Genomic DNA, 9,004 nt, shown 5'->3' on the forward strand with positions numbered 1-9,004 from the left:
TTTCATATAATTCAATACGTAATTTTAAATCTTCTAGTAGCCACATTTACAATGAAATAAAAAAAAACCAGAACAGGTGAAATTAATTGTAACAAAGTATGCTATTTCACCCAACATATCTAAAATATTATAAGTTCAGCATTTATCCACATAATAATAATGAGATATCTTACATTCTTTTTGTCATACAAGTCTCAAAATCTTTTTTTTTAATTATTTTTTTAAGATTTTATTTATTTATTTTGAGAGAGAGAAAGCGCATGAGCAGCAGCAGAGGGAGAGGCAGACTCCCCGCCGAGCAGGGACCCCGATGCGGGGCTCGATCGCAGGACCCTGGGATCGTGACCTGAGTGAGCCGAAGGCAGACGCCTAACCCACTGAGCCACCAAGGCGCCCCAAAGTCTCAAAATCTGGTATGTGTTTTATACTTGCAGCATATCTCATTTCAGAGTAGCCATGTCCCAAGTGTTCATAGCCACAGGCTGCTAGTAGTAAACATATTGGACAACGCAGGTTTAGAGCATCAAGTCTGAATCTTATAGCTTGGCCTTCCAGGTCCTTTTAACTGGATCCCCATTTGGTGAATCAGGCATATTTATTTTACTTCTGAACAGAGAGAAGTCATCCTAGAGAACTTCCCTCATTTTACGACAAATCCCTTGTGAGCCCAGACATGGAAAATGAGCTGCTTGAGGTACACAAATATTTAGTGGCAACACCAAGGATTTCCTGACTCCCAGAGCAAGTGGAACTATTTGAACCAATTAAGTAAAGTACAGTCATCTGTTTAAAAAATGTTCCTGGAGAGAATGAATGAATGAATGATTCCCACTCTGCTTGGCTGAGGGTTTTAGTTGACTTCAACTTCTCAGAATTAGTCACCCCCGCAGACAGTACCATGACCGTCTCAGTGGCAGGGTAGGCTGCCCTTTAGCTGGCATTTAGGGGAAGGTGCCTTGAGCTCTGTGTGAAAGAGGAGTTTAGGGAAGGTCACCCTCAGGCTAAGCTAAAGCTTCTACAGAAGATGCGCCACCCATTCCCTGTTCCAGGCAAATTCAACGCATGGCCAGGGTCTCCCATGTGCCCTAACCTGTTGGACACAAACCAGAGAACAGGAAACGAAAGTCACATCCACACAGACTTGTGGGAAGCAGGAGTCAGGCTGGACAGGTCCTGGGGGCCAAGCATCCCTATCAGGCAGGAGGGAGACAGAACACAGCAGCTCCGGGAGCCCTGGTCTCAAGACCAAGAGGGCCAGCAGATTCTGGCTGCAAAGGGGCCAAACCCCTCTAATTAGGGATGCCTTCGGTTGTTCATTACAGGGGCCTGTCTCAGTGCTTCTCAAACTTTAATGCTCACCTGAATCCCGTGAGGATCTTGCTAAAATGAGGATTCTGCCTCAGTAGGCTAAGGGTCGGGCCTTGGATTCAGTCTTCCTAACCATCCCACAGGTGACAGTTACTGTTGGTCCAAGGACCACGCGTAATAGCCGGGGAGTGGCCGGTGACCGAGGAGGCCCAGTGAGGCTGTATACGGCTGGGTTATTTCTCCCCACTGAGATTTCTGGAACTAGTGCTAATGAACACCAACAGAGCACAACCGTTGCTCTCAGACTTAACGCTAACTCATTCGATCTTCACAACAGCATGATGAGCTGGTGACTATTATTATCATTGTCCTTGTTTATGGAGGAGGAAATCAAAGCACAAAGCACAGAGAGAGTAGGGGACTAGCCTACAGCTGGCAGGTGATGACATTGGGGCTTGAACCCAGCCGGCCAGGGCCGCCCTGCACGTGAGGGCCATGTAACGCGAGCAAGTCTTAGACTCTGAGGCCGCTGAATGTTCTCTCAGCTAGGTGCTCACAAATGTGTCTGTGGTCTCCCAGCAGAATCCTGTCCAGCTGGGATGGGCTCTGCAAAGTTTGTTTCAAAATGCACGGAAGCCATCCCCTCACCAGCCCTGGCCCACAAAATACTTTTTATCTTCAAACAACTTCAAAGCTGGTTTGTTGGTTTTTGTTCTGTTTTGTTTTTAATAGAAGTTTAGTTTCTTAGGAATTCTGAAAGGGTATTAAAAGTAATCAGTATGGGCTTAAGGAATTTTATCTTTCACTTCCTCACTCTTGGGGGGGGCGCTATTCATATGCTTCAAATGTTGATCCGTTGATGTCTTCTCTTTGTTTGAGGGGGAGGCAGGGCTGTGTCATCCTGTTGGGCCCGGTTTTCTCGTTTGTTCTCTGTTGGATCTGCCGCCATTTATGGTTATGATTGGAGTTGAGGATGGCGGGGCTGAGCGTGAGTCCTAGGACCAGGCTAACCGGGTTCCAGGTGGCTCACACCCCTTCTCAGGGCTCAGTTTGCTCATTTGTGCCACGAAGGGTCTGGCCAGATGCTCTGACGTGCTGGCACACGGCATGTTCATTCTCAATTAGCAATAATCGTGCCTCAGATAAACCTCATTGGCTACGCTCCTGCTGATGTGCAAGGCTGTCGCGTTCGTTGTGAGAGTTCCTGGTCTTTGTAAGGTTTTTCCCAGCAGTTGCTGGTTTGTTGTGTGACTGACCGTTCTCACCACTGGTTCCTACCAAACAAACAGTCCCTAGAGAAGGCCCAAAACAAAAGTGAGAAATTCTTTGGTAAAAAATTCCTGATGCTGATTCTGACTCCTTCTCCGTAGTCTGAGTGCCTTTGACTTGTTCCTAATGCTCACCCTTCCTCATGGATATTTGGCTAGCTCGGGCTTAAATTCCCACACTGGCTCCCCATTGCCTGCTCGACCAAATCCACACTTACCCTGGCTCCAGGGCCCCTTGTGTTCTGCTTACGTTCCTCCAGACGCCTTCTCACATCTCAGCCTCTCTGTGAGCGACCCCTCTGACCTGCATCTTCCTTCTTAGCCTCCATGCCTTTTACATGTGGTATCCTCCTGCCTGGCACACCCTGCCTTCCCCTGCCTGCCTACCAAACTCCTACTCATCCTTCAAGACCCTCCTCAAGGGTGTTCTCTAAGAAGCTTGTTAGGATCCATTTGGGTAAAACAAGTCGTCCACCCTTTGTGCTTCCACTGTAACTCCTAGTGACCACAAGGAGCTTTCATTTAATCCATTTGTAGACACTCAGCTGCAAGTAACAGAACATCTGACTAATAGTGGCTTACACAATAGAAACATTTCATCAGCTCTCAAACAACAGATGGTGGACTCTTCGGGGTGGGTTCAGCAGCTCAACTCTGTCCTCAAGGACCTAGGAGGCTCCTTCCCTTCTGTCATCCTCAGCATGTTGGGTGTGTCTCGCCTCATGGCCGGAAGACAGTGGCTCTAGCTCTAAGCCTCACCTCAGCACACCTCGGCATCCAAGAAGGAAGAATGGGGGGTAGGATAAAATGGGCCTTTGACTTCTTTTTTTTTTTTAAGATTTTATTTATTTATTCATGAGAGACAGAAAGAGACAAAGACAGAGACAGAGAGGCAGAGGGAGAAGCAGGCTCCCTACAGGGAGCCTGATGTGGGACTCGATCCCAAGACCCTGGGATCATGACCTGAGCCGAAGGCAGAAACTTAACCATCTGAACCACCCAGGCACCCGACCTTTGACTTCTCCACTTGCTCTTCGTCTGCTGATGGCTATTCTTTCCTACCCCTGATTCCTGCCCTTCATCAGATGCTCCACTTTTAACTACTCAACCTGACCGGGCACACTTAAATATCTACCCTCAAGACCTGACCCTCAGCTCAAAGACCTCTTTTGTCCTTAAAAAAATAAAAAATCACTTCCACAGTCTGAAAATCTTGAAAGGTTTTTGACTGGTCATTTATTCCCTTTTGAATAGCTCTGCTGTACGTGTGGCTTTTACTGTGAGCCACCTCAAATAGGTTTTGGAAGTGGGTGTGGTATAAATAATAAATAAGTGAATGAATATCTGGAAGTGTGGCTGTTTTTATTTTGTCTTGGGAGAATGTGGTTACCTCTGCGAAAGTCCCTCTGGCTAAGCGTAAACAGGATGGCTTGGCCCCTGTCTAGAAGCTGCCAGCTGATGCAAGGGATAGGGCTAGTAGTGGGTGACAGTGGGGGGCCATTTGGGACTTGAGCTTACATTTTCCGTGCAGCTCGTTGAGCACATAGTGTGAATTTTGGAGAGAGATAAAGTCTGAGGCCTCATTACTGACTTCAGAGTAAGTGCCTCTGTGATACAAGGATCCCTCTCTGTGGGCCTCACTTTCCCAAGTATATGACAGCGGTTTGGGCCAGATGGCTTCAAAGAGCCCTTCTAACTTGGCTGATACATACGTGTCAGGGGAGGGGGTCTGTGAAGTACTTCCCGGAGAGGCAGAACTGTATATTAGGGGGTTGTAGGAACAGGCGGTGGGGTCCCTGACCACTTTTCCTCTCAGCCACTGTGGCCTTGGCTTTGGAGCTGGGAAGAGGGTTCACTGCCCTCTTGCCTGTCTTAGAAGGATGGGCTTCCTCCTCTTGAAGGACCCAATGCCGGAGTTCCTGCTACTCCTGCTCTGTGCTCCCAACTTAGGGACTGCCCCTTCCAGCCTCAACCAAGACAGAGCAGGCAGAGAGGGAGGGAAGGGGCACCAGATGGGAATGCCAGGGGCCATGGACATCTCCCAGGTGCCTGGGGGACCCACGGGGACTCCTGACACAGAGAGAACAGCAGCGGAGACCAGAACCGTGTGCCCTGGTAGACGCAGGGAGGGCCTCACATTTCCCTGGAGTCTCTGTCTTCGCCTCCTCATCATGCATGGCAGGGCCAGACATGCTGAATCGTATTGAAGCAGGATGGCAAGGGAAGGGCTCTGAGCAGTGTCCATCAGAAAAGTTTTGTCTCCCCACCTTGCCTGCCTGGCCTCACCTCCCCTGGGGTGTGGCTAGCAGCAGCCCGGCTTTTCAGGGCAGCCAGGGATGGGCTTCTCACCCGCTCTGACCAGGGCCCTTCCCTTCCCTGCAGCTTTGGCCACGGTCAGAGAGGAAGGGGCATCAACCAGGACTAGCATATCCAGGAATCGGGGCCCTTCACTAGTGTTCTTGAACATAGCTGGAGTTCTGGTCCCTACCAAGTCGTGGGTGAGCTTCCCCCTTTGTCTCTGTCCGGGCTGAGAGGAAAGCCCCGGATTCTTAAGAGGGAGATGACTCGATCATGGAACAACTTACAGCCTTCGATCATAGAGTACTCTCCAGTCTCCCCAGCACCTCCATACTCAACCATTTCATTTAGTCGCTTGAGCAAGTCAGCAAGAGGCATACTATAATCACTGTCCCCCATTTTATAGCTGAGCAAATCAAGGCTCAAAGAGAATATTCATTTTCTGTTGTTGCTGTAACACATCAACACAAAGTTAAGAGCTCAAAACCACACCAATGCATTATCTCAGCGTTCTGTAGGTCAGATGTCGGGGCAGGGTCTGGCTCAGCTGGTTCTCTGCTCCGGGCTTCGCAATACTGACGTCAGCTGTCAGCAGGGCTGTGTTCCTTTCTGGAAGTTTTGAAGATGAATCTGCGTCCAAGCTCAAGCCAGTAGTTGGCAGAATTGAGTTCCATGCGGTGTAGGATGACTAGTGGCCTGCAGGCTGTCAGCTGGGGTCATTCTCAGCCTCCGGAGCGGCCTGCATTCTTCGGTTCATAGCCTCCTTCCTCCATCTCCAAAGCCAGAAGTGGTGGCTGAGCTCCTTTCGTGTTTCACATCTCTCCGACCTCCCCTTGGGCCTCATCTGCCTTCTTCCTTCAGTCAGAGAAAGAAAGTTTTCTGCTTTTAAGGGCTCATGTGATTAAGTTAGGCCCACCAGGATGATTCAGGACAATTTCCCCATCTCAGGGCCTGTAGTCTTTTTTCTTTAAAGATTTTATTCATTTATTTGACAGAGAGAGAGAGAGAGAGATAGAGCACGAGTACAAGCAGGGGGAGCGGCAGGCAGAGGGAGAAGCAGGGTTCCAGGGGAGCAGGGAGCCTGACGTGGGACTCAATCCCAGGACCCTGGGATCATGACCTGAGCTGAAGGCAGACGCTTAACCCACTGAGGCACCCAGGCGCCCCTGGGGCCTGTAGCCTTAATCACATCAGCGAAGTCCCCTTGCCAAATCATGTAAGGCATTCACAGTTCTGGGATTAGGGCATGGGCATCCTTGGGGATTATTATTCTTCCTACCAGAGAAAAGTTTCCAAAGCTATCACTCAGCTACGCATTGGCAGCGGTGGAACCCAAAGCCACATCCTCTGTCTACAAAACATTTACTTTTCCCACCACATCCCAGCTGTCTCAGGAACTTTTAGAGCATCATTGAATTCATCCCATTTCTTCCAGGTAAGACACACCCAACGGGGCCCAGGAAGAAAAGTATCACCAGAGAGAAGGATTCTGTAGGCCCTCCGCCCACTGGACTCTTGTCAGCGGCACCTCACTCCCTGGGATTGTCCGGGATTGTCCAGGAAGTTCTCGGAGATCACACCTAGCTGGTCTAAGGTGGGGACTAAGGCAGGCCTAGGGCATCTCTGCCTGTTTACCTTAGAAGTCTCCAGAAGGGCCTTGCATACAGACGTAGAGTGTGTGCTCGCAGCACACTTTCTCCCCATGGCAGACCGGGCAGAGTGAGAGAATGAGCTGGAGATTCCAAAACAAACTGGGAGTTCAGGCAGTGGTGGACATTTTCCACCCTATTTCTGCCTCTGGCCCCAAGTAAAAGTACATTCATTCTTCTCCAGCAGTAATTTTCTCCTAGAAACAGAAGTCTAAATACATTTTGTTTATTCATTCCATGCCTATTTTTGCGTACCTGCTTTGTGCAGGGCACCATTCTAGAGATCTATCAGTGAACAAAAGGGACAGAGATCCCTACCCTCCTGGAGCCTACAGTCTGGGTGGTAGGGACTGGACAGTAAAAAACAAAACATAATAAATGAGTTCATAATGTGGATCTTTAGAAGGCCATAGAGCTATTGAAAAAGGAGCATAGAGCAGAATGAGTGGTGCTGGTAGGAAGGCAGACTATAGGATTAAGTATGGGCACAAAGTGCGCCTCACTGAGAAGGAGAGGTTTGAGCAAAGACTTCAGGTAAGAGAGGTAGCCAAATGGGTACCTGAGTTGAGAGCATTCCAGGTAGAGGACGCAGCATGTTTGATGTATTGGAAGAACAATAAGGAGCCCAGTGGAGTCGTAGAAGATGGCCTTGTAAGGAATGGATTTAACTTTTTTTTTTAAGATTTTATTTATTTGAGAGAGAGAGAGAGAGCACAAGCTGGTGGGGGGTGGGGCGGCGCAGAGGGAGAAGGAGGAGACTCCCAGAAGCTTCTGCGCCCAGAAGCAGGGAGCCCAATAACACAGGGCTCGATCCCAGGACCCCAGGATCAGGACCCGAGCTGAAAGCAGACGCTGAACCAACTGAGCCACCCAGGTGCCCCAGGAATGGGTTTAACTTTGAGTGAAGTAGGAAACCACCCTGAGGTTTTTGATCGGAGGAACATCTTGTAGAAAGAGTTTGCATTTCCATGGAGTGCTGATGCAGGGAGCCTGTTAGAAAGTAAAGGTTTGGGGATTGTGATGATAAACCAGAGGCAAATGGCTGCGTTGGAGTAGAGGTTTTATGCTTTGCATAGTGTAGCCTCCGGGGGAAGTAAGGGAAGCTGAGGAAGGTGGGCGTTGGCCTTAGGCTAGCTCAGTGGGATAAGGTAGGTAGGTTTGGGCCTGTGTAGACTTCACTGGGGGGCCCCGTGTCAGCCTGCATGTTCTGGCAGTGCTGCGTTACCTCGAGCAGACTGGATGGGGAGGACAGAGGTGGAGACTCCTGAGGGTCTCACCGTGGCCCAGCGTCCAAGCCAAAAGGTGGGAACCACTTGTTCCCAAGTCAGAGAATCAGCAATAGGCCAACCTGTGTGAGGGGGATCACTCTAGCTTTTCCTATGTGGGTTACCAGCAACAAAGCCAAGCAAAATCACAAGTTTTAAATCTATTTATTCCTTAGTAATCTCTATACCCAATGTGGGACTCCAACTCACGACCCTGAGATCAAGAGTCCATGAACCAGCCAGGTGGCCGATACATTTTTATATCTTTGGAGTATTTTATAATCAGAGGAAAACAATGAAAATATAATATTTATAATTATAGCGGCAGAACACTTAACTTGGTGTAAGGAAGAACTCCCTGGTGGGGACTGACAGGAAAGTGGTCCCCAGGGAGGAGGCTCTGCCCCCCCCTCCGTCCCTGTGAGGGTAAGACACCCGAGGGCCAGAAGGTCTGGCACTTGCTTGGAGGCCTGGAACGCAGCTGTTGACCTCTACCCCACGCTGCCACCCTCTCATGTCCCCTGCGGTCCTGAAATCAATTCTGCATTTCTAAACCCATTATCCCTACACCTGGCAGGCTATGCCTTGAGTTGGGTGTAAGGAACAAACACTGAGCTGATTAGAGTTAGGTGACTGGGTTTCAATACCTGCTCTGTTCGGGCAGGATTTTATTTCCTCTGAGGATACTTGGGGACTGAGGTTTCTCCCTTGGGAATATTGCTCCTTGGGAATCCCATGTGCTTTTCCCTTTAGTCAACTCACACCTGTCAGATCATACCACTAAACCCCAACTCTAGAGGATAGTCTAGATCTTATTTATTCTTATTTCCTTTTTATCTTTATTATCCACACTGGTTATATTTATTGCAGAAAATTTTTCAAAGATAAGCAAAAAAAAAAAAGACACAAATTATCTGTGGGCCCACCAACCAGAGATAACCAATCTATTTTTGTCTCATACTTAGATATAAAATGGTCAAAATGAAATAATATCAAACACACTGTTTGGAAATGTGGTTTTTCATGAAATATATACCTCAAGTACCTTTTCAAATCTATAAATATGCAGGTCTCCACATGCATGTTGATGAGTACATACTATTCCATCATGTGACCCAGTCATTAGGAGCCATTCCCCTGTGTCTGGGCAGGCTTTCACAGCTGGTGTCCTTATCAACACCACCGTGATTAATATCCTTGGACTCATCTTTGCTCT

General features: G+C 48.6%; 1 pseudogene; it reads right to left on the bottom strand.

Annotated features, from left to right (window-relative positions):
• Positions 1–2,417: 2,417 nt before the first annotated feature.
• On the bottom strand, positions 2,418–2,490 carry LOC144380221 (U4 spliceosomal RNA; annotated as a pseudogene).
• Positions 2,491–9,004: the final 6,514 nt, after the last annotated feature.

This window comes from Halichoerus grypus, chromosome 1 (assembly GCF_964656455.1).
Source record: "Halichoerus grypus chromosome 1, mHalGry1.hap1.1, whole genome shotgun sequence".
Taxonomy (NCBI): Eukaryota; Metazoa; Chordata; class Mammalia; order Carnivora; family Phocidae; genus Halichoerus; species Halichoerus grypus.